This window comes from Bos javanicus, chromosome 18, assembly GCF_032452875.1.
Source record: "Bos javanicus breed banteng chromosome 18, ARS-OSU_banteng_1.0, whole genome shotgun sequence".
Classification (NCBI taxonomy): domain Eukaryota; kingdom Metazoa; phylum Chordata; class Mammalia; order Artiodactyla; family Bovidae; genus Bos; species Bos javanicus.
The window spans coordinates 18,349,598-18,375,695 of NC_083885.1; the positions used below are offsets into that span (position 1 = coordinate 18,349,598).

The 26,098-nt window shown below is 52.9% G+C and overlaps 1 protein-coding gene and 1 non-coding gene across 3 annotated transcripts in view; one reads left to right on the plus strand and one right to left on the minus strand.

Annotated features, from left to right (window-relative positions):
• Positions 1 to 26,098, minus strand: part of ZNF423 (zinc finger protein 423) — a 345,767-nt gene that overhangs the window by 177,132 nt on the left and 142,537 nt on the right. The window lies entirely within an intron of this gene.
• Positions 10,636 to 10,708, plus strand: TRNAG-CCC (transfer RNA glycine (anticodon CCC)). Its single transcript has one exon. It is a non-coding gene; the product is annotated as a tRNA-Gly (tRNA).

The following is a 26,098-nucleotide window of genomic DNA, read 5'->3' on the forward strand; positions in this document are numbered from 1 at the left end:
GGCCCCTCAGAGAGCCCCGGGTTTCACTCTCTTACGATAAGGACTCAGAAGAAAACCACAAGGGAAAAAAAAAGAGTTGGCAGTCTTGCCCCCACCTGCCGCCGTGTCCCACCACACGCAGCGGCCCGGCTGGTCTTGCCTCCTGCTTCTGGGCCATGTGGCCCTACACTCCCCACCCTGAGCCCCTGTTTCCACTCTCTGGGGCTCTGGTCACTCGCAGGGCTGCAGTGAGGGTCAGAGGAGAACAGAGTCTGTGTGCTGCTACTGCTGCTGCTAAGTCGTTTCAGTCGTGTCTGACTCTGTGCGACCCCATAGCCGGCAGCCCACCAGGCTCCTCTGTCCACAGGATTCTCTAGGCAAGAACACTGGAGTGGGTTGCCAGTTCCTTCTCCAGAGCCCTGTGTGGATGCCCTGTAAACTGCTACCAGCGGGCCCACAGGTGGGATCACCGGCGAGGACTGCGTGAGAGGCCAAGGGCAGGCACGACCTGCCCACCCCTCCTACACCTGGGCTGTGGCCACAGGAGAAGCGCTAGGACAGGGCGCTCCCTCCAGGGCCCCAAATGCAGGCAGCATGCAGTCAGTGGCTGCTCAGCTGTCTGCCTCCATCCTGGCCAGCGCAGAGAGAAGCAGCCACCCAACACAGCACACAGTAGGCAACTGGTCAGGGTTTTCCTAACCTCTAGCCCTCGGACAACCTGCTTCTGCAAAAGAGACCAGTGCAAATGCCCACAAGCGCTCCCCGCAAAGACAGAACACGGAATCTGTGCTCATCCACACTCAGACATCAGACCCCACGGGCCATGCGGCCTAGGAAGGATGGGGTGGGGGTGTCTGCCCACTCACAGGCCGCCAGGGATGCTCCTCTCTGCCCAGCTCCCTCTCTGCCCAGCAGAGAGGCTCAGATGAAAGAAACCATCTAGCTAGGGGGACGAGACTCTGGGCCCTGAATTCCAGGCCTGTCTCACTCTGCCCCATGAGCCGGCTGTAGGCGACCACGGCCCTCCTTTCTCTGAGACTCGGTTTCCCTGAGCGCTCCAGCTCCCCCTGCCTCAAAAGCCGTGAAACTCCGGTGACACAGCACACTGCCTCGCTCCCAGCCAAGTAGGCTACAATTAATCTGAAGCAGGAATTTTCTTAATTGCTGGGTTTTACAACCCAAACAGAAGAGATAAAGTACAGCTAGTTGACAACACTGGCTTGAGGCAAGACAGTTAAAGCATCTTTTGTGTTTGGGAGGAGGGGGAGCTCTTTGAAAAGCTGGTGTGGTGTGAATGGATTGCACCTGGAGGACCAAGCTGAGGCACTGCCCCGTGAGAAAAATGTTCAATTCCCTTAGGGAGTCAGGCCAGAAACACTGGAGGGGGGAAGGCAGGGGCGAGCATCTCAAAGGACCGCGTCTTATCAGGGAGTAAAAGAGAAATGTGTAAATAAAGGGAGGTTCACCTCCAATTTTCCTAATTGCCTTCCTTCACAGGCACATGCTGTTCCACACCCCGCAGCCCCTTCGGAAGGTGGTGTCAGAGCCAATAGGATTCCCACGACTAGGAAGGCCGAGCATCCTCATTAGCCACACAGGGCCGCTTGGGGGGCACCAGAGAAATGGTGTCAGCAGGCACCAGGCAATGCCCCTCCAACAGGAGGACGGCTGCCCCCCAGGGGAGGTGGAGGAAGATGTGTGAAGGGGTTCCTTCAGGCCCAGGATCTTTCAGGGAGCTACAGAACTGGCAGCAGCCACCTCCGAAACAGACACAAACCACGAGCAGGGAATCCAGCGGCCAGCACCTGGAGCCGGCAAGAGTCAGCCCTTCCTGTGTGTCCCAAACACAAACCAACCTGCCACGGGGTATCCCACCTCCTACCCAAGGGCACCAGTCGTGCTGTGAGGGACAGAGGTCGGGCAGCGCTGTTTTGTTGATGAGGTCGAAGGACAGCTCTGCCCAGTGCTGACTCAGCAGGATTCTGTGTGTGAAGCCTCGTATATCTTGCACATGCTGGTCCACAATCCCCTACCCGAAACCCTCGAAGCCAGATGTGTTCCAGAATCCAGACCTCTTCAGGTTCTAGAAAAGTAACAAACTGCCTTTCCTTGGTATCTGGGAACACCCCAGAAGCAACTGAGCACAACAAAACGTAATTCACCACCATAAATTAAACTCTGTAATTTAATGGCTCACATCAGCCAGGTCAAATCTGCCTGCCAAATGAGTGGTGGTTGTTGTTGATGTTCTGTCGCTAAGTCGTGTCTGACTCTTTGTGACCCCATCTACACCAGGCTTCCCTGTCCTTCACTACCTCCAGGAGTTTGCTCAAACTCATGTCCATCGAGTCAGTGATGCCATCCAACATCTCATCCCCTATCGTCCCCTTCTCCTCCTGCCTTCAATCTTTCCCAGCATCAGCGTCTTTTCCAATGAGTCAGCTTTTTGTATCAGGTGGCCAACATATTGGAGCTTCGGCTTCAGTATGAGTCCTTCCAATGAAGATTCAGGGTTGATTTCCTTTAGGATAGACTGGTTTGATCTCCTTGCTGTCCAAGGGACTCTCAAGAGTCTTCTCCAGCACCACCATTCAAAAGCATCAATTCCTCGTGTTTAGCCTTCTTTATGGTCCAACTCTAATATCCATACACGACTACCGGAAAAACCACAGCTTTGACTACATGGACCAAAACTTCTGGTTTCAGGCTTTCTGGAATTCAGAATAGTGAATAAGGGATTCAGGACCTATACTATACAGTCCATGGAATTCTCCGGGCCAGAATACTAGAGTAGGTAGCCGTTCCCTTCTCTAGGAGATCTTCCCAACCCAGGGATTGAACCCAGGTCTCCAGCATTGCGGGCGGATTCTTTACCAGCTGTCTTTAATCTTCCTAGGGACACTATAGGGGAGAATCCACTGCCATTCCTCCTTTCCAGAAGAGGAAAGTGAAGCATAGGGAAGTTAAGAGTAATTTCCCCACAGTGACAGAGCAGTAAGTAGGGGAGCCAGCCACCTAGCCTGAGGGTCTGTGCTCTCCACCCTAGGAAGTCCTGACCAAAGTACTGAATCGCAATTTAAAAGCTTCCTGAAAAAAAAAACACTCAAGCATATGTGAACGTCCCCAGTGGACCCTACAATGTGTGCGGTATTTGGGCTACCCCACCAGGAGGCGCCCTACCTGGAGGCTACCCAGACCCTGAGGGCATCCCACACCTGCCAGGGTCCTTGCTGGAGCCCAGAAGCCCAGGGTAGGTTTCCACCAGCAGGTGAGACTCCCCACCCTGCCCTGGTGCCCAGGTAATTACTCCCCACGTGACACATTCTGCACAGATCATTTTACCTACAGCAAACATGCTAAACACATCTCCTGTCTAGGAGAAATGGGTCACACGGTAATCCCATTTGACAGAGACCAGGGTTTCTGGGTCCAGAAGATCCCCTGGAAGAGGAAATGGCAACCCACTCCAGTGTTCTTGCCTGGAGAATCCCATGGACAGAGGAGCCTGGTGGGTTACAGTCCACGGTGTCGAAAAGAGTCGGACACGACTGAAGCAATTGAGCACAGAAAAATACAAGAGCTTCCAGCTGGACTCCCCGAGGGCAGGGACCCCATCTCTTCTAAAGATGTGTGAGCCCCACAACTCCCCAGGTAGAGCCCTGGTTGTCTCTGGCTTGTCTTCCTTGGCGACTTTTTTCAGCTGCAGGGAAAGACTGCTGTAAAAGCAAAATCCTGATGCCCTATTACCAAATAATTACATGATAATTTCGTAGGCATTAAGACACTCCCACCGGCGCAAGCCATGGTGTCCAGGCCGAACAGAGGCCGCCCCGGACAGTGAGTGCTTGTTAAAGAGAACTCCAGTGTTGAGAAAGACCCCCAGCTGCAGTGCTGGCCCGTTCTTTCTGTGCTCTGATTTCTAATTAAAAATTAAAGCAGGCACCTTTCTTCAGAAATCCAATTAGAGAGAAGCATCAAACTGATGGGCCAAAGCAAGCACATGTGTGCAAATACACATGGGGACACGCGTGTGTACTCGCACATGCACGTGCAGGCACCCACCCTCCTTCCTGCCTCAGCAGCAAATCCTGATCCAGTCTTCCGTTCAGTCAGCACGGATGGTGGTAGCGGTGGTGGTTTAGTCTCCAAGTCATGTTCAACTCTTGTGACCCCATGGCTGTAGCTGCCTGGCTCCTCTGTCCATGGGATTCTCCAGGCATGAGGACTCACCAGTTTCTGGGCACAGCACGTGACCAAGAGGAAACAACCCCGAGCCCATGCCTTCAGGAGCTTATTCTTTAAAGGAGACTGAGGAAAGGGCACGAGACAAGGCAGACCACGGCGGACCATAAAAAGGGTGTCGTTAGACGGAAGTCAGGTCTGGCTGGCGGATCACAGATGCCACCATGGGGCAGACCAGACCTCATGCTGGGTCTTAATTTATGGGGGAAAAATAAAAAGCCAAGGGGCAGGTAGACAGAACATTCTGGGCAGAGGAAATAAGGGCAAGAAAGACAGCTGGCACGAGAATGGAAGTTATTCCAACAGATGGATGGATAGTTAGAGAGATAGATAGATAATAGGTAGATGTCAGTATTACCTACTACATGTACTTTTATCTTATGTAAATTGAGCTATGCATTCAGCAAAAAGACAGAAATAGCCTGTGATTCCACGTTATCTGAGAGCAGGCACCCAGGAAGGGTCAAGTTGAACGTAACTTTGCTCTTCCATCCATCAGCCTGTGTCCCATCAGTCTCTCCTACCACGGGCACCTCAGTCAGAGTGCCCACAGGACTTTCGGTGTGTATACAACCAGTGCAGAGTGCTCGCGGCTGGGTTGTTGCTGCTTAAGTAGCTCAGTCGTGTCTGACTCTTTCCTGACCCTATGGATTGTAGCCCACCAGGCTCCTCTGTCTGTGAGATTCTCCAGGCAAGAATACTGGAGTGGGTTACCATGCCCTCCTCCAGGGGATCTTCCCGACCCAGGGGTCCAACCTGTGTTTCCTGCTTGGCAGGCAGATTCTTTACCGCTGAGTCACCAGGGAAGCCCCCCTGGGTGGGTAGCAGCCCAATTCATGTCTCCAACAAGCGTCAGTGGTCCTGCCGTGTGTATATGACTTCCTGCCAAAGTACATACAGAGCACTGTTCCAGTTTACAAGTAAGGACAGCAAGGTCTGGAGAGCTGATGCCACTCTGCTGCAATCACAGAGGGGCAGAGCCTACGTCTGACCCCAGGCAGTGTGGCCCCAGAGTCTAACCTTGGGACCACTAGACAGAGAGCAACATGAATAAAGTGGTATTTCAACAGATTCTTCAGGCAACAGCCCATGAGTGGGATGGGGCAAAGAGAAAGCAGAGAACAGACACCCAGGGGAGCCAATGCAACAGCCCAGCCTGGAGGTGCTAAGGGGTAGACTCTAAGAATGAGGCCTCAGAACAGACTGATGGCAAAGAGAGGGGTATCTAGGGGTGGCGGGAGGTCTAGCATCTAAGTGAAGAGATTTTCTTCAATAAACTACAATCTGTGAGCTACTGGTGACGAAGTTTTCTTAGGAAGGAATCGCCTCAGTCTTTTCCCACCAGTCACCACCAGCCCTTCCCCACTTCTCTCTTGATGGGAGAAAACACTATCATCCCAAGAAATCCTGAGAATATCCTTCCCACCACCCACATGGACAGGATGGTGGATAGACAACTTAGAACTGCTCAAGGCAGAGGGGGAGGTGTACCTGTGGTGTGAGTATTCATCTTCCCCTGAAATGATGCCATGCACTTCCTCATGCCAACATTACAGGACTGTGGGAAGAGTGCTAGAAACAAGAGTCAACCTTTCCAGCGGATCTACTAACATGCTGTGTGACCCTGGAGACATCACTCAACCTCTCTGAGCCTCGGTTGCCTTTATCTACTGAGTCACACACACAATAAACATGTACACATGTCCCATTATGTTCCAGGTGCTGGGTTGGGAGTAGAGAGAGGACGGTCTGTCCTACACGACTCATGGGGCCAAAGCCCGCCCTGGATACAATGCCAAGAGTTGCATGTCCCCACCCATGTGCTGGAATGACTGCCCTGGTCATCTGTGATTAGGTGGGGGTGGGGAGGAGTCTTGGGAATTCTAGAAAGTTCAGCCACTCCCAGAATCCCCTATCTGCTGGGCCCATGCCCAGCACCAGGGTTAGCCTGCCGCCCCACCACTCCATGACTCCATCAGCCGGGACGGGTCAGGTAGAAGCTGGGGAGCCTGGCTGCCACGGCCTCCGCCACCACGGCTGCCACCGCCCCGCCCCCTCCTGCCAGCTGCCTTTGCGCCTGCTGCCGCCGCTGCTCATTTCCAGGCAAATGTTCTAGTTAATTAAAACACACCCAAGTGCTCACACGCACATGAAGCCAAGCTACAAAATCTGCTCTACCCAACTGCAGCTTCTTTTCTCCAGCCTGGGATCCACACCGGCAAGGGAGGTTTCCAAAGCTGCTGTTATTGGCACCAAGGTTTCGCTTGTACAGTCCTACTGGGCACACAGGCTTATATACAAGGCATGTGCAGGCACACGTGTGTCCATGCACACACACAGACTCATTCTTGCTCCTTACACGCATGTATGCAGGGTGTGACACACATATACCTATGTACACGTGTGTGCACATGCTCACACATACATGCACACACCCACAGGGCTCCCTCCTCCAGGAAGTCTTCTCCAGCTACACTGACCCTCCAACTCATAACATCAGCCACAATTAATACATGAACACTCAGAGCAGGAGGGGATGCATGAACTGATAGATGACTCAATTGATCCTCGATGCCTCCAGCAGTCGGGAACAGCACAGCTCTGGCCCTGAGCCCCATTTGGGTGCTCGCTGGATCAGTAGAATAGACTGAATTCCCCAGGGAAAGAGGATCCAGGAGGGTATAATCTCTTGCACTTTCACCTACACTGCGGAGCTCTGCCAGGCACTAACCAGAACCCACGGACATACGTATGAGTACACCTGTGACGTGTACGGCCCATGTCACCAGAAAACTCACCTTCCCAGATCTGGACATCCAAACCAACCAGGAGCTGGTGAGAGAGAGAGATCTGACCATCAAGGCCAGGAGATGGAAAGCAGCTCCCTTCAATGGGACTGAGCTCCAAGAAAGGCAGCAGAGTGTCTGGTGGTCCATGAGACTTCGTAGCATTCTGGGCCTAACATGGGTCCATAGCCATCAGAAGGCAGGTGACTCTAGCTGATAAAACAGCCAGGATGAAACAGCTAGCTATCTGCCCCAGCATGCATTTCTAGCATACTCCAAGTCCACCAAGATCACCTTGCTGGTAGGAACCAGGAACAATCACATTCTTGATGAGGGTTTGACAGTCATGCAAGAATTCAGTCACCTAGAGCCCTGGATGAGGCCTGGCAAGGATTTCTGTCCAAGGAGAAGGGGGCAGCTGTGTTGGGTACCTCAAACTGCATCACATGGGCAACAGGTCATCTAATTCATGCCATGGGACTGGCAAAGCTCTCTGCAGAGAGTACAGACATAGCTTTTGAAAGGGTGTTTGGAAAAGAGTGAAGACAGTGGCCCAGCAGACATCTCAGTCACCCACTCAAATTATGGTCCCAGACCAACAGCTCAACATTGCCTGGGAGTTTATGAGCAGGGCAGCATTCCAGCCCCCATCTGGACCTGCTGAATCAGAACCTGCATTTTACAACATTCCATGAAATTAAAAGATGCTTGCTTCTTGAAAGAAAAGCTATGACAAACCTAGACAGCATATTGAAAAGCAGAGACATCACTTTACCAACAAAGGTTCATCTAGTCGAAGCTATAGTTTCTCCAGTAGTCATGTGAGGATGTGAGAGTTGGACCATAAAGAAGGCTATGCGTGTGTTCATAGTTGCTCAGTCGTGTCTGACTCTTTGAGACACCATGGATTGTAGTACACCAGGCTCCTCTGTCCTTGGGGCTTCTCCAGGCAAGAATACTGAAGTGGTTTGCCATGCCGTCCTCCAGGGGATCTTCCCAACCCAGGGATCGAACCCAGGTCTGCTTCATTGCAGGCTGAGCACCAAAGAATTGATGGTTTCGAACTGTGGTGCTGGAGAAGACTCTTGAGAGTCCCTTGGACTGCAAGGAGATCCAACCAGTCCATCCTAAAGGAAATCAACCCTGACTATTCATTTGAAGGACTGATGCTGAAGCTGAAGCTCCAGGACTTTGGCCACCTGATGTGAAGAGCCGACTCACTGGAAAAGACCCTGATGCTGGCAAACATTGAGGGCAGGAGGAGAAGGGATGAGATGATTGGATGGAATCATCAACTCAATGGACATGAGTTTGAGCAAACTCCAGGAGATAGTGAGGTACACAGAAGCCTGATATGATGCAGTCTATGAGGTCGTAAAGGGTTAGACATGACTGAGCACCTGAACAAAAACAACAATTAGTAATTGTGATTATCTAAAAGCGAAATAAAAATATAGTTCTTTCTTTAAATTTATGTGTTCAAACAGCTATTAAGTTCTCAGGACATAAGTACTTGTTATTTGCACCTGACTCTTTGAACAAAGGGAACTATTAAGTAATTCTTTTGGCTTAGAGGTACCCTGAAAAAAAAAAATCACAGACACTAAGGTATTATGATCCAAGAAAGCTGGGAACCTCTGAACTCTGTGTAGGGTGTGGTCTGGGTGACAGGGACACAACAGGGAAGAAGGCAAAGTCCTGCCCTTTTAGGATTGACAGTCTGGTGGGAGAGATGGACAGTAAGGGGGCAGGTAATCAAATCATCCTGTAAGATGTTAGGCATCAGTAATGAACAAAAAAGTGAAGCAGAGTGAAGTAACATGCATGAGCCCGGCTTTCCGGCTCTGTCCTCTCCCTGTCATCATGTCCCCACACCAGACACCTTTCCTCTCTCTCCTCTCATGCCTACACAGCTCGTCACCAAGTCCTGTCCATCCTGCATTCAGCCGGGTCTCAAATCTACCCACCAGCCTCCCCAGTTTGCTACCATCGCTTGAGCCCAAGCCACTGTGGCTGGCTGGTTTTTCAGTTGTTGCTTGGTTGGTTTGGACCACCTCGTTGGCCCCTAACAGGATTCCCCATGTCTAGTCCAATCCAGATACAGATCTTTGCAGAGCACAGGTCCACTCACGTTGCTGTCCTGCTTAAAATCCCCTTGAGACCTTCCCACTGCTCCAAGCAACTCACAACTTCTCCAGCCTTGGAATCAGATTGGACCTGCCATCCTCATTTGTTTTCCCGTATTGCTTTTCACACAGAACCTGCTATTTTTCCACAGCAACCACCAAAAGCCCAGCTTTGCAAAAATGTGAAGTCATCAACAGGAATACAGAGCAATCTAATGTTGAAATGGTGGACAACCTCAAGCTAGTAGCTCATATCATGTGCAGTAGATGCTGAGTACTGCTGTGTTCCCCTTGAAAATTTAAAATATACCACAGAGCTCTGACAGATGAGCTCTGCCTTGGCCCACAAGTTGGGGAGATCAATTTACTGAATGAATGGATGGATGAATAAATGAACGAGGAGCATTAGGAGAATCTGAGACACGAAATTGAATCCTCACTCCATACGAATGTTCACAGATCCCTGTGAATACTGGTTGAAGGATGCCATCCCCAGCTGCTTCAGAGCCCACTGGGTCTCCCTCTGGGTCTCAAATCTGCCCAGTAATATTCAGGTAAAGAACCATCAGTATATAGGTCAGGAGCCATCAGTATATAGGTCAGAGCCTTCAGTATACGGGTCAGGAGCCGTCAATATGCAGGTCTGGAGCCATCTTCATTTGTAAAAGCACAAACTTTAAGCCAGACAAGTGCCAGTGTCTGTCAAGGCTAGTGGAGAGAAATAATTTTCTAAGAAATGTTCATGTCCCTTAGCTCCAAGGAACCCCAGAGTTGGGACAACAGGCCTATCCAGTAAGAAGACCAAAAGGCTTCCCAGATTTTGGAAGTCAGGGGTTCAGGCATCAGGAGAGCAACACAGAAAAACCACATGGGGGACTCAGTACAAGCGGGAAGGGAAGCAAGTGATGAAGGTGGGTTTGGGGAAACGGCCAAAGCACAAAAGGCCTTCTTTGTCTTAAGCGTCGGCAGCAGCTGCGCTGGTTTGGGGAAAATGAAACCCACCAGCATCCAGACTAAGCCGCTTCCAAGTTTGAGTGGGAAAAGAGACATGGTTCTCTTTCGGCACCTTCTTTCCCCCTGGGCAGCAAAGCTTTGGTTCCTGGATGCTTTTGAGGGTGGGGAGAGGAGAGAAAAACTCATGTGTGTATTAACACTGTCAAGATCACGTCAGCGACAGGCTTCATAAAGCAAACGGTGCAGATTTACAAACCTTGGCGTTGGAAGGACTGACGGACAGGGAGATTAAATGGCAGAGTGTGCGCAGCAAAGCGGAGGCTAATGAGACCTCAGACCAGATTGTTCCACCACAAATGTCAGGGACTTCAAAGTGACGGCTCCCGGCCCGTTGTGCAGTGAGAGAAGCCCACGGGCACGCCCAGCCCCGTGGCCTCTGCCACCACCCGCAAGCCTGCTCGGCGCTCCTGGAGGCTGTGAGGGTTGTGAGCTGGGCTTCCAGCCCACACACTGTCTCATCTTCCAATATCGGAATTCTTTCCAGGACTTCCCTGGTGGTCCAGTGGTTAAGACTCCGCACTCCCAATGCAGGGGACCCAGGTTCACTCCCTGGTCAGGGAACTAAATCCCACTCACAGCAACTAAAGGGTTCACATGTCCAGCTAAAGACTCTACATGCCACAACTAAGACCCCAGGGCAGTCAAATAAACAAACATTAAAAGAAAGAATTCTTTCCATGCCCTACCCAGCACCCCCTCAGCACGCTCCATCTCTGCTCATGGCTGACTCCTCCCTTCCTCCCCAGCCCCCTCTATCCCCCTCCTGTTTCTCAAGGTAGGGACCCCTTGTCCCCCATCTCCACTTCCTCTTCCCTGTCTGCTTGCTCTCATCCTATCCTCTCTTCCTCACCCTCAGAGGGTCTGTCCCGCCTCCCCTGCCTGCTTCCCCCTCATTCCCTCCTCCTGAGCCTCTTTCTCTCCATCCCCCCTTTCCATCCCAGTCCTCAGGCCCCTCTCTCCACCAGGGAGAAAGGAGCCAGGGAACGGGCGGAGCTGCTGGGGCTTGCAGGAGCTCACGGGGTTGGCCGAGCACATCCCACCCCACCTGCTCAGGGGAAGAAGGGTGAACCCATGCACAGAAGGCCCAGCCACGGGGAAGAGCCCTTGGGCTGCCAGAGCCTCCCAGGCCATACGTGCCAAGCCAGGGTCTGGAGCAATCGCGAGGCCTGAGGACCGCCCCCCTCCCCTCCCTCTGGAGAACTGCCCCGGCCTGGGGTCCCAGGAGGGGCCTCGCATCTGGCCGGAACAGAACCTCTGACAGATGGGATGTCGCCGAGCACGGCAGGAGGGCCTGAGAGATGGGAGGAGAGAGCCAAGCTTGTGGAGGAGCTGAGCTGCCCAAAACCGCAGGGGTCAGTCTTGGAAACCGGGAACCCGAGGAAGGGTGGCAAGGTTCAAATCTTAACTCCATCACCTCCTCCTGGCTGTGTGATCTTGGGCAAATGAGAACTTCTTTGGGCCTTAGTTTCCTCATCTGGAAAATGGGCATGAGGTCCCAATACCCACCTCACAGGGCTGTGGCGATGATGAAAGGGGATGTGGCCTGTTGTAAACACTGATGATTACAGCTGAGCCCCGTGTTGGTGCCTCTGAGAAGGACTTCAGCACAGTGGCCATCTAGGAAATGAACCCCCCCAGGACCCCCACCCGACTCTGAGCTCCCCCTCTCACCCAGGAAAGGGAGGGTCATAGCTGAGAAGCATCGTACCCAACAGTTTGTCCACCTGCTTCTGACACTGCAGGCTACAGAGCTTTAGTCCCCAGAGGACCAGAGAATCGCCCTGGCCATCCATCTGTATTCTTCTCCAATTATAACCCTGTGGACGGCAGCAGAGGCGTGCCTGGCGCCTGCCACTCACTTTGCCCTCTGACCTCTCGCTCAGCAGTACTTACTGAGCTCTCTCGTGTGCCACCCCTGGGCAGTGAGTGCTGGCCGCGGCCGAGAAGGCCCCCCATGGAGCTGACCATGTCATTCGGGACACAAGACAATATAAGAAAATTACACCAAGTGTAAAACCTATTTCACTTATTTCACACTTATTTTAAAGATGGGATGAGAGCCACAAGAAAGAACTTCGCATAAGTAGAATATTCTTATACTTAATACTCAGTCTTCACATGAGGACATTCCTTCTTTGTAGCCGCAAATTTTGACATGTCAGTGGTGTGTGAAATGGACCTCACCTTTAGACAGGTGAACTGATACCCAAGGGATGAAGGGCCATGTTCACTCACAGCCACCCAGTGGCAACCCAGGGCTATAACTCAGTTCTCCTGACCCCACATTCAGAATTCTTTCCTCTCTGCCCAGGCACAAAGACAAGGGTCTGCGGAGGGAGACCAGACCAAGGTCCACAAAGAAGAGAGGCCTCCTGGGAAATCCCAGTGTGCCAGGCATGACGTCAGCACTTTCTCCACACCTCGGGCTGGGCCCTCACATGGTCCTTAGGAGCAGATGCTATACGGACCACGGACTCTGGAGGCTGGTCAGGCCATGAACTCGCTGCTCAAAGAAGCAGAATGTGTTAGAGTCCCTCTGGTTCTAATCCTGCAAACCCACGTGTGCATGAATAAGGACCCAGAGAACGGACGTAAACAGGGAGATAGAGTGTTTTGGAAAAAATATCCTTGTTACCCAAATTCTACTAACTGCTGTCTCTGCCTCATCTATTGAGTTCTCAGGTTGTCAAACTACAGTAACAGGGCCAGACCTATCAGGGATATTTAGATTCTCCAATCACCATGGGGAAGATCAAGGGAACATTTCTAAACTATTGTGAGGAAGTTCATGCCATTAATTAGCCCACAGGTTGGATGGTGAGAGAACAGGGCAGAAATGAAAAGACCCCAGGCTGTGAGAAAAACCATCTGACATAGTGGTACATATGCCTCCCCATCACCAGCTCAGACCTGGCCACGGCTCTCTTGGAAAGCCTGCTTTCAGGATGAGAATGAAGAAAGGGGGAGCTGAGTCCTCCAAAGTGCTGGTCAGGAGGTGAATGGTCCCGTGACATTAGGGTCCTCGACCCGCAGGAGCAAATCTAGGGGAGCCGCTGCGGATTGACAGCAGAAATCCAGCTCATGAGGACTATGGAGCCCCCTTGGGAGCTCTGTCTTCCCAGAATTCCAGCTATACGAAAGTCCTTCCCAACCCGAGCCTCCTCAAGGCCCCTCCACGCAGGCTAGGCAGGAAGCACTCCCACCCCCACCCAGCTGCAAGCGGGAGCTACCGAGGACTGGGGTCATAAATGAGCGGGCCCTGTCATGTAGGGGAGTCTGAGGGCTGGCCGCCAGGCTGTGCACACACCAGGCAAAGCAGATCTGCGTGCAGCCTGGACGGCAGGAGGAAACAGACAGCCCTCCCGCATCAGCCGAAAAGGCAGAAGCACACACGCCATTCCCACAGCTGCTGGCTGTTCCAGTCTCAGAGGCCCGGCCAGGCGGGCCAAGAGGATTTGCAAGGGAACAACCACACTGGACAGGCCACCTCCATCTGGGCAGGACGCAAGCCCCAGGGCTGGCAGGGGGCCTCCGGAAGGCAGCAAAGAGGGAGCCCAGGGCAAGATCTTCAAGGGCCAGGCAGCACCCAACCCCAACATGTGTTAACTGCTTTGGAGTCTCACAGAACATGTCCCCTCACCACAGGCGACGTGTGTGACAGGACTGGGTCGGCCTAGCTGGGGATGGCTCAGGGGACGCCCTGTCCTCTCGCAGGGGGCGGTTTTGGGGTCGAGCGGCCGACAGGCTGGGGCTCCTCGCACTCGAGCCCCACTGTCCCCACCAGCTTTGCCCAGGCCCCTGCCCCGCCCAGTGCTATCAAAACGGGGGAAGGATCTGGTCTTCCTCCAGGCCTCCCCACTCTCTGCTCACCCTGGTGCCCAAGCCAGAAACCATGGATCACCCTGGACCCCACACTCCCTGGCTGCCATTGCTTAATCCATTTCCTGGTCCTGTCAATTTCACCGTCTAGGACATCCCCTTCTCTCCACTCCCACCACCTGCACCATCACCTCGGCTTCCCCAACCGGCCCACACCCACCCACCTCAGAGCAATTCAGAGAGCGAAGCTGACAATGCCGAGACCCCCGGCCCTAGCTCCACCTTGGCCCACGAGGCCCCATAGGGCCTGATCCCCACAGTCCACTCCCGTGCTCACCACGCTCCCAAGACCGCCTGATGACAGTCCACCAGCTCGCCAAACATCCCCTCCCTCCAGGACTTTGAACCTTCTCTCTGGGCTATATCTCCTGTTATTCCTATTCCTCACTCCACCCTCATTTTCAACATCGATTATTGGGAAAAGCTTTTGCTTCTCTCTCATGCCTCCCACTCTTCCTTCTGGATGTATATGGGCCCCTAATGATATATGTAGTCACGTGGGGACTTGTCAATTGTCCTGCTCCCCACAAAGGACACCCACCACTTGGCACAGAGCCTAGCACACAGGAGGCACCCAGTGAATACCTTGCGAAGCATTCAGTGTGTGAAAACCCTGCTACTGGAGCCTGGAGTAGACGGGCAGGAAGGCCAGCCTCGGACCCTCCCAGGAATGAACCGTCAGCACCAGCCAAAGTATGAGGCGGTTCTCATAGGAACCTGTCCCACTGCTGGCAGGGTGGGCCCACACCCTCATGAACGCTAAGCACCCAGTGGGGTGACACTTGGCCTCAGATACCATGTGCAGAACTCTCCCAGCCCCAAAGAACTCATCGCCAGGAAGGCCCCTACATCCTCCTGGAAGCTGGGTGCTCTCGGGCCACTCTCCTTCCCAGTCTGCCCTGGACCCTCCAGCCTGACCTGCTGGCCCCCACCTTGCTCTGGCAGCCTGGGGACCAGCCACCCTCTCACTCCTTCCAAGCACAGGCCTTCCCCAGCTCCCAGCCTTTGCCAGCACTGTCCTCCGATCAAGAAAGCCTTCTTCCTCTCATCTCTTCTGAGAGACTTCCCATCAAGACCTGACTTTCCGGCTTCTCGTGGAAATCTGGAAGCATGGGCCACACCAGATCCAGCCTCCAGCAAGGCAGCCAGCGACAGGAACTGGGGAGCAGCCGTTCCCCTCCACAGGCACATGATTTCCATCACCCAGCCCCACCCGGCCTCCTCACCTGCCCAACCCCCAGCATCATCATCTGAGCTTACGGTTCCTGCACCAGCCACACACATCCCCCTCGCAGGCCTGGATCACAGGCTTCTTATCACCAAGGCCTCGTCTTCTCATCTCTGTCCATGCCACAGGGCCCTTGCTGGGAACCCTCCGAGTGTGCTCAGGAGATGAGCAGGAAAGGATGTGCAAACAGGCCAGACTCTGACACCCAGCCTCTGCCTCCCACCTCCCGTCCTCTGGCCAGACGTCTCCATTTTATCTCGGCTACCTGAGCTACCAGCTCATATACCTCCTCCTGTGGCTTGTCTCTTATAGTTTATTAACTTCCACCAATAAACAGGGTGCAGGCCTCCCACACCGCCACCAGGAGAAGCCGGGCTCTGCGGGCTAAGCCTCCCTTGTCCTGCTCACTCTCAGCACATCTTTGGCCATAAGGGAACAATTAGGAAAAACTCCCTTCAGGTTATATTTAGAAAGGGGTGGAGGGGGAAAGGCTTCCTCTAGTAATTTTCATTCAGTTGCACACGACTGCCTGTCCCCACCTACCCGCAGGCCAGCGCCACGGGGGCAGGCAACCGCCTCTCCCCGAGCATGGGTTAAAATCAAGCCCAGCCTCTGCCCAACCCTGATTATGCCCACGTTTAAAAATAAGATGTGAAAGATGCATTATGTAAGACCTGTAACACTCTCCTGCCCACCTCCGACTCTGGAATCAAAGATCATCATTTCTGCCATCAAAAAAGAATGAAAGAAAGGCAGGAACAATGAAAATAGCCGCCCAACGTGAGCCAGATCAAAGACATGGGCACAGAAAATGAGGAGCCAGGGGGGCCTTTAATTACTGCCTGCATCCTCCGAGTCGTGTGGCGAGAGGGGAGAAGAGAAGTTTTGAAGGCCACCAGGTTCCGTCCTGCTGCGGCTCCTGTTTCCACCGCCAGCACCAGTTCCCGACAAACTCGAGCCTTTCATTTTCCTCTCTTTTTTCCCTCCTTTTTCTCTGCCCCCCACATGCCAGACAGGACTCCCAGACTCCCCAGTGCTTGCCGTCCACCAGCAGCGAGAGCTCAAAGGGGCTCCTCGGAGACCCCAGGAGGGGATTCAGGCCCCACCTTGGAAGGCTGGAAGCCAGGTGGGCCCAGCCCCCAGCAGCAGAGAGGCTCATGGAGGGACCCACGGTGGGCCGTCACTGCAGACCACACCGACTTTTTTTTTTTTTTTGCAAGTCTCCCTGGTTGAGAGGGGAAAAAAAACTCTTCAAATTCACATTGGGCAGGGCTCCGTGGGGCAGCAGATCAAACCTGAGGACCGGCTGTTTGAGCTCAGCGGCAGAAAAAAGGATTGCCCAGGGACTGAGCTTAAGTAGAAGCTGGATTAAACTTCAAACGCAAACTCCCCCTTTTTTTACACAGCAGACAGTCATGGCTAATATTGCAATATGGACTCTGAAAATGCATTACAAATAACTTACTCTGGACCCAGACTTGGGCCTTTTGTATCAGGGGGAGGAGTCAGGGAGGTAATTGCCACAGAAAAGACACATGGGAGCCCGCCCTCTTGCTTGGTGGAGGGAAGTCCACCAGTTTGGGGCCCAGGAGGCCGATAGCAGGTCTCCATTCCGAAGACACCTTCTTGGCCAGGTGAGGTGGCTCCCCCGGAGGCTGAATGAGGCTTGGGTCTTCCCTAGGTATGAGAATCCAGGTATATTGCATAGATGAAGAAATGCCTGGACGGGGTGGCAAAAGCAATGACGCTCTTAAAGCCTGTACTCAAACAATGGGGTGTAATTGTGTTCTTCACGTGATCAATGCCTGACTCACTGAAATAGAAAAAAAAACTTACACACTCACAAGTGATGCAGATGGGAGCAGAAGACAAGTGTAAGTTGTAGGATTTTTTTTTTTCTTTCAACACCTTCAGGGTAGCCCTGTGGCTCCCAGAGGGTCGGGAGCCTGACCGTGGCTGCACTACAGACATGAGGGTGAGCCTGAACTGGCCCTCACTGGGCTCCTGCAGCCAGCACCCAGGGACCTCAAGAGATCCTGGCTGAGAACACAGACACAAGAGGAGGACCTGGAGGCCTGGGTGCGGAACTAGTGGCATTTGCTCCTGTTCTCAGGACAGGGGTCCCAGCTGGTGCTGTATAACAAAGAATTTGGGCAAGGACATGCTGCTTCCCTAGAGAATTTTCCTACAGTGTTTTCAGAAATATCCAATGTTCCCTTCCCTAGGATGACTCCTCCTTGTGACCTGCAGGGGTTCGGAGCTGCCCACCGTATCAGGGAGATAAGAGAAGACCTGGTCCTTCTCCCTTCACTCAAGAATGCCCTGGAAGAGGCCAGAAGACCCTAAGAGTGAGCAAACTGCATGTGGCACTCGGCAGGGGTCCCAAAGGCTTGTGGCACCATGGCTGACATCTTTACATAACTTGACAAAGGGCAGCAACAGGCTGGGGTGTTGCTGAAGGAGGTGGCCAGCTGGAGATGGGTCTGTGCAGACCAGCTGGGCGGTGTCCTTCCCTAGACAGAAAACCGGGGTGGGTCCTGCCTTACAGTGGCCACATCTCTGGACCCCACAAGGCCCCACAGACTCCTGGGGCAGTGACTCAGCTCTGACACAAGGTGGCTCGACAGTTAAAGGTCCGTGGGTGGCACCTCGCTGGGGTCCACCCAGGAACTGCAGCCCACACTGTTTTGCGCAGCTCCATCCACCATCCACCAGGAAGGCTCCCTTTTCTCCACACCCTGCCCCACTCCCTCTGGTCCCTCTGGGGTGCCCTGTTCCAGGCTAAGAAAAAAACAGAACCACCATTCAGTGGCTGCAGCCCCAGAGTGCTAAGCAGTGTGCTGGCCCTTCACACTCATGACCCCTCTGAATCTCCCATCACCACGCACATGAGTCTTCAATGGCCCCATTTCACAGAAGGATACACTAAGGCTCACAAATAGGTTCATTGCCAAAGACCACAGACTTTGGGCAGAGACAGAACCTGAGCCCAGCACTGAAGAGACCCATTGATCTGCTTTCCTTTCCACGGTGTGATGTCGTCTCCCAAAGATTCCTCAGAGCTCCCACTCCATCACCATTAATAAGAGCTGTAATGATAATAATAATAAATAGCTCTAGTGAAAATGCAGTCCAGAGAGGTTCTGGAGGAGGCAGCAATGAGGCCCTGTTGGTTTAAGCAGATGAGTTATTCATGCCCCCAAACAGAACTCTAGGCAGCACCCAGCCATCCCCAGCATGGGCACACAGACCACGGCACTAAACATCCTTCCCAGCAAGAACAAGGCTCTGCGGAGAGGGAGATGGAGGCTGTGACACAAGGGGGCCCAAAAAGAGGGCCTCGTCCTTCCTGCCAGAGCACAGGACATGTCAGCCATCAGCTTTCAAATAAGGAAAATGGAAAAGCGAGGGAGCTTCCTCCCCTGCTACTCCCCACAGCTCAAGACTGAGTTGTGTGGCAGGCCCAGGCCTGGGGAAGACCCAGCAGAACTGCAACCAGCTGTGGCCCAGGAGAGCAGCCAGAAGGGTGGGTGGGGGCAGACTCCCCAGCACTGCTCGGCTGGAGAGGGCAGCGGAGGGGGGAGGAGGGGACTGCAGAGAGGGGCCAGGAGGTCTGTGGGCAAACGTAATGAACTCCTGCTAACCAATTCCTGTCTTGCCAGATGCAGCCACTGGGGAGTGTGTGCAGACAGGAGGAGCCACCTCCCCTCAAAGCCAACGGCTCCAGCCTGAGACCCAGGTATCTGACCAGGGTCATTGATTACTTCCTTCTCGGAAGCAGACCCACTGCTGTTGACTCTGGGCCTCTGGTCACCAGGAGGGGGTCTGCAGTGGCGGCTCCTTAGTGGGGAGCGATTTGCTCAGACCAGGACAGAGGTGTCCTTCAGAAAGAAGTGTGAACATGGCCCATAAAGATGTCCTCTGGGTCAGTACATGCATATATAGAGTCTGTACTACAAAGATATACTCTAGTCTTACCAGGGCCCTCGCCTTCTCGGCAATTTCTGAATTCTGAAATTTCTAACCATACAAAGAGCTGGGAACACACTTGAGTCTCTGCAAACATTCTCTCCACAGGAGAGTACAACTCGGTGGCCAAGAGTTGATTCTATGGTCAGACACGCATGGTTTCCCACCTGGTTGGGTGTGCTTGAGCCAGTTACTGACCATCTCTGGGCCTCAGTTTCTTGATGGGTGAAAATAAAGGATCCCAAAAGTACATATCCAACAGAGAAGTTGAGGGTATTACAACATGACACATCTGAGAAGGGGTCAGAGGGGCATCTGAGAAGGGGTTGGCAGGGTGGCTGGCACAAGGTAAGGGGCTTTGGGATGATTTTCAGCTTGAAGCCAGGCGTGGAATAATTGCTTCGTTTCTCCTAATGCTAAAGAAACGGTCCTGCTGCCCCACTGCCCCATTTCTTATGCAGAACACTTCACGTGTGAGCAGCCCCACCCACGAGCTGGAAGGGAGAAAATGAGAGGCTTTCTTCTTCCCCATCCTCTCTCCTTCAGAACCCAGGCAGGCACCTCTGGAGCACAGAGCTGCGGGAAGCGATCCAGCGAGGCCACAGTGGAACCAGGCCTAAGACCTCACAAGGAAGCAAGCCCCAGAGGGCCAGCAAACCGGATCCACTGGATCCAGTGGTGCCCACCAAGAACTGGCACCTGGAAACTCCCTCCAGAGCAGAGAAGACCTGCAGCCACCCAATCCGTCTTGCTGGCAGCAAGCACAGAAATTGAAGGGATTAGCCTCACAGGGAAGAAGGCTCCAGAAAGGGACAAGGAGGGGGCTGAGCACTGGTGTATAACCACTGACAGGTGGGTAGATGCCCACCCACTGGCAACCTACGAGATAAAAGGCTACATTTAGATTTTTAGCACATTTCCACGTCTACTTTCTTTATGCAATCTCTCTGTAGAAAATATTATTGTCCGTGCTGTTTAGATGGGAAATGAAGAATTATTAAAGATACCTCACCCCTGTGTCCATAGCCTAGCACTGTGCCTGGCACATAGCAAGTGCTTAGTAACTATCTCCTGAATAAATGAGCCAAAAATTATCATAGAATACCTCAGTGAGCTCTCTTATGGAACAGAGACTATGATTTATTCACTTATCTGAGTGCAAAAGACTTAATGAATAAGTGAGTGAATGAATGAAACAGTAATGGTGGTGGTGGTGGTTTAGTCGCTAAGTCTTGTCCAACTCTTGAGACCCCATGAACTATAGCCCACTGAGTTTCTCTGTTCATGGAATTCTCCAGGCAAAAAAATACTGGAGTGGGTTGCCATTTCCTTCTTGAGGGGATCTTCCTGACCCAGGGATAAAACTTATGTCTCCTGCATTGGCAGGCAGATTCTTTACGGCTAAGCCACCAGAGAAGCTGAAAACAATAACAGCTAACACTTACTTAAGTGATTATTATGTGCCAAGCATTGCTCTGAGTGCCTTCTATGGGTTAACTCGTATGATTCTCATAACAACCCTGTGAGGGATATGTACTATCGTTGGTTCCACTTCAAAGATGAGGAAACAGAAACTTAAAGAGGTAGGTAACTTGCCCAATGTCACATAATATGTAAGAAGCAGAACTGCGATTAGAATCCAGGCAGTGGGGCTCCAGAGCATGTGTGATGCCTGAGCAAAGTTCAAAGAGTGCTTACTGATGCTGAAGCTGAAGTTCCAATACTCTGGCCACCTGATGCAAAGAGCCATCTTAGTGGAAAAGACCCTGAGGCTGGGAAAGATTGAGGGCAGGAGGAGAAGTGGGCAACAGAGGATGAGACGGTTGGATGCCACCATCGACTCAGTGGACATGAGTTTGAGCAAACTCCAGGAGATAGCGAAGGACAGAGAAGCCTGGCATGTTGCAGTCCATGGGGTCACAAAAAGTCAAACGTGACTGAGCAGCTGAACAACAACAATGATTGAGGTGGAGTGCTCCAGGCTTTTTAGCCTGTCCAGCACCCATGCCCACCTTCCGTAAGAAAAACCCTATCTCCCTTGAGCAAACACCCTTCTGTGTGATTCAGATTCCCCAGTCCTGGCCAAATAGATGGCATCCCCCAGTCACAGAGACTGGTTTACAGATGGACACGTCACCAATCTGGGCCAATCAGAGCAAGCCCTGAGACTTTCTTACACTGCAGGAAAGAGACGCTCCACCTCAGCAAGGAAGATTTGAGTGTAGAGCCCTGAGGGGAGGGGGATTAACTTGCCCCCTCTTAGGAAGAGCCTGGCTGAGAATGAAGCCAAGAGGAAAGCAGAGATGGGAAGAGATGAGAGGGGGAACCATTAAGGCTCCAGCCATGCCTGAAGGTTTATCCCCAAGCCAGTCTGAGATGTGCCTCCACGCCTTGTGACCAAGGCCATGGTTCGGTTCAATGTCCCCATTTTGTAAATGACGGTTCAGAACAGGTCGATTACTTGGTCAGGCTCACAGTCAGTTAGTATCAAGGCCAAGGCTATAGCCAAGTTTCACGGGCACCCCTCTGCCGGTGTCCACTGCATTGCTTCTTCATCTCTAACATGGGAATCCTGCCCTGTTCATTTCTGTGCCCACTGTGAGCACAGGGAATAAGGATGCTTAATATATGATGAATGGAAAGCAGGGAAGGAGGGAGGGAAAGTAGGAGCAGGGGTGGTGACTAAGCCCCTGGAGGGTCAGCACCATCTCACCCAGCTCGGCATCACCGCATGCCTGGCAGAGTAGCTCCACTGAGTGGAGCAGTGAGTGCCCATCACAAAGTATGAGTCTTCGCTCTGCCAAACGGCTATGGAGGGGTCCCACTAAAGCTGACCGCAAGGGACGTTTTCAATAGGATTTGATTTGCAAAACGCCCAACTGCACACACGGTTTTGTACCTCCCGCCACTTCTCAGAGCACTTTTTTGCCCATGTGGTAAAAATAACCAATCTCTGTTTCTCTGCAGATGGGATGACAAGCTGCGCTGCCAGGCACTGAGAGGTCCTGTGACGTGCCTTTTCGTCCTGTCTCTCTACACCCCGTGGGTTCCCAAGGGTTAAATGCCCTACACCTTCCTCTCCCACAAGGGGTAACCCCATGCAGGACTCACGCTGGCCTCGAGGGAAGGGAGAGTGCCCCCTTACCCCTAGCCTCATCCTTCCAGGAAAGACTCTGATGCCTTCTGGCCAGGGCAGGTACCCGGGGTCACTGCAAACATAAAAGCAACCATGCAGCCAATTTTAGGTCATTCCTAAGAGCCACGTGGGGTAGTGTTAGTAGGGCCTTGGGAAACCCTTGAGAGTATTTCGAAGATACAAAATATGGCCCAGTATCAAGTGAGGAAGTGGGTCTCCACAATTAGGCTGCTGCTGCTGCTGCTGCTAAATCACCTCAGTCGTGTCTGACTCTGTGTGACCCCATAGACAGAAGCCCACCAGGCTCCCCCGTCCCTGGGATTCTCCAGGCAAGAGCACTGGAGTGGGGTGCCATTGCCTTCTCCAATACAGGAAAGTGAAAAGTGAAAGTGAAGTCGCTCAGTCATGTCTGACTCTTAGTGACCCCAAGGACTGCAGCCCACCAGGCTCCTCGGTCCATGGGATTTTCCAGGCAAGAGCACTGGAGTGGGGTGCCATTGCCTTCTCTGCCACAATTAGGCAAAACCTAGCAAAACACACCCACACCTCCTCACACCCCCACACCTGCTGAAGACAGGGGAGTACGGCCCTCAGAGACATCTCTGGCTCCTATACCCATACGCCACTCACCTGCAGCTAATACCCCTCCCCTTCCGCTCCCTGGATCCCTTCCCCAAATCTATACAGGCAGTTTGGACTAATCATTCCTCAGCAACCCTACAGAGTTTTACTTTATTTGATCATGAAGCAAAAGAGCAGGCTCTGGAGTCAAGACAGTCTGGACCAGAATCCAGACCAGACAACCTTCACAAGAGCACCAGCTCCTGTTGCTTGCATGCTCCAGGTCCTTGACGGGGATTGCAATGCATCCTCCCAAAACTCCCATGAGGTAGGTACTACTATTAGCCTCATTTTCCAGATGAGGAAACTGAGGAATGGAGATGTCCAGCAAATTAACAAAAGTCAGAGTCTGATGAGGTTCTCAATGGAATCAGTCCTAAAGGAAATCAACCCTGAATATTCACTGGAAGGACTGATGCTGAAGCTCCAATACTTTGGCCACCTGATGCGAAGAGCCAACTCATTGGAAGAAACACTGATGCTGGGAAAGGTGGCGGGCAGGAGGAGAAAGGGGCGACAGAGGATGAGATGATTGGATGGCATCACCGACTCAATGGACATGAGTTTGAGTAAGCTCTGGGAGATAGTGAAGGGCAGGGAAGCCTGGTGTGCTGCGGTCTGTGAGGTAGCAAAGAGTCGGGCACGACTGAATGGCTGAACAACATTAGAGTCTGCAAGTGGAAGTACTGAGTGATCTTGGGCAGGCTTGCTTTATTCATTTAATAGATAATAAATATATAATACATGATAAATATAACACAATATATTATATTCATGATTATGTTATTTATCCTCTTGGGATTCTCAGTGTACTCATCTGTAAAATGGGACTGAACGCCCAACTCTTAGTGTCACTGTGAGAATTTACAGAGAGTAGGAAAAGAGCTACGAGCTGTGCCCCAGCAACTCTTCTTTCTCTTGCTTCCTCCCACTTGAAAGACAGAGGTGCTTATACCTGCTTACATTCCCACCTGGCCAGATAGATAGAAAAGTCACTGGGGGCAGGGTGGGTGGGGGACAGTCTCTGAATTCAGTAACATATGTCCTCGTACAAGGGATATTTTTATTATTACCGACTTGAAAGACACTGATTTAAATAACTGGGCCATATTGAGCTCCAGCTCCAAACAAAGCCAGTGAAACAAGGCTGCCAGAGAAAGACCCCATACCAAGGGCTCCCCACAGCGCCAGATTCCAAAAACCTGACTCCATTGGCCACATTCTCAAGGTGTTTTTCCACCTCTGGTGGCGGCTTTGGGAGCAGGAGGCCCAGGCCTGCCCGGCCAGGCTGGCCTCTCCCTTCTGCCCCTTTGAAGTGCCCAGCATGGGGTGAGCTGGAAAGAAACCCTGGGCTGCTGAGGCCGGTCGTGGAGGCACCTACCCGCCCCCACCCGGACCCCTCCCCCTCCTCGTGCAGCCTGACTGGGCCTTTGTTGCTGGAGCCTGGGCAGGGGACAGCCCAGGACCCGGCCTCATTATGTGCCTGACCTCAGGCAAGCCCCCTCCCCCCAGGGTGGAAGGTTAACGTGGCTGCCCGCCATGCAGGCCTGGGCCTCCGGGAGGCCTCCTTCCAGGGACAAAGGACCGGCCCCCTTCCTCCTCTCCAGGCCCCAAAACAGCTGCTGGCCTGCAGAGCCCATTCAGGAGGGGAGTTGAGGGGCCTGGAGGCGCGCGGTCCCAGGCTTTGATGGCTCAGAAGTCACCAGGGGGCCTCCTTTCCAAACCTCCTTCCTCCCACTCTGTGGGGAAGACAATGCCCAGGGGAGCTGCCGGGGCCAATGCAGGAATGCTGGCAGTCAGTCCTGGCAGGGTGGTGGGGGAGGCGGGGCCCCCTGCACCTTTCTTTCTCTGACTGCTTCCAGGAGAACCAAAGTCAGCCCCTCAGCAAGGCAGGCTGGTATAGGCCTGACCAGGGGTCAGAATCAAATCAGAAGGTCTTCAGTCCTGTCCCACTGGGCCCCTCTGCCACCTGGCTTCTGGAATAAAATTCACGTCCCCTGGTCAGAGATGGGCTGGCAGCAGGGCGTGCATGCTCAGTCGCTTCAGTCACGTCCGATTCTTTGTGACGCCATGGACCGTAGCCCACCAGGCTCCTCTGTCCCTGGGATTCTCCAGGCAAGAACACTGGAGTGGGTTGCCATCCCTTTTCCAGGCGATCTTCCCAACCCAGGGATCGAACCCGCATCTCTTGTGTCTCCTGCACTGCCGGCAGGCTCTTTACCACTAGCTTCACCTGGGAAGCCCAGGAGCAGAGCAGCTCTCAGAAAGGGAAGGCCAGAAAATGTGGGAGACAAAAGTCCCTCTAACTTACAGCATCACCCTTAACACTAAGTACTTACTGAGTAGCATCTTGGGGTACATGCCAGGTACCAGGTGGGCTTACCGGCTTCCTTCTCTGATTTCCAACTGTATCCCTTGCACACTGGACTGACACACCATTTTATTGTGCACTGATTTTAATTTCAAAAGACTCCAGGGTAAATTTTTGGAGTGTTTCTTTTTTTTAATTTTGCTTAAGATCCTAGAGCCACACAGGGGCTCCCTGGGGCACTGTGGGCCTCGCCCGGGCCATGCAGAGGAGTGGGTGCAGTTCAGAGTTGTGCGTTCACGCGTATCTCTGCAAGCAGGTTCTGTCCCAGTGTGCGCACAACAAAAGGCCGGCTGAACGCCTCACCCACGGAGCAGGCTGGCAGCAGGAACCCGCAGCAATAGCCTGGTTGGCCCATTGTTGGGAAGGGCTGCCTTTCAAGGCACAAAAAAGGTACAGAGGGGCAGGACGACACGCACGGGAGAGGCAGGCACATCTGTAAGCAGCAAAAACTGCTGTCCCATTATCGGTGCCGACTCCCGGCAGCAACGTGCAGGAGGTGTGTGTGTGTGTGTGCACGCCCGCGCGCGCACGGCTGGCCCGACTCACATTGTCCTGTCCAGCCAGGAGAAGCAGCGCGCGGCGCTCTTACAAAGACATTGATTTTCCTCCTTTCCTTTCCAGAGCAAGATCAGATGAGCTCCCGGAGTGACACATCCTTAACTTTTCAGTGGGGTTTTCTTTTCCAACTTGTTTGTTTGTAACATATTATTTTAAAACCGGGTCTCTAATTGCGTCTCTTCTCCACTG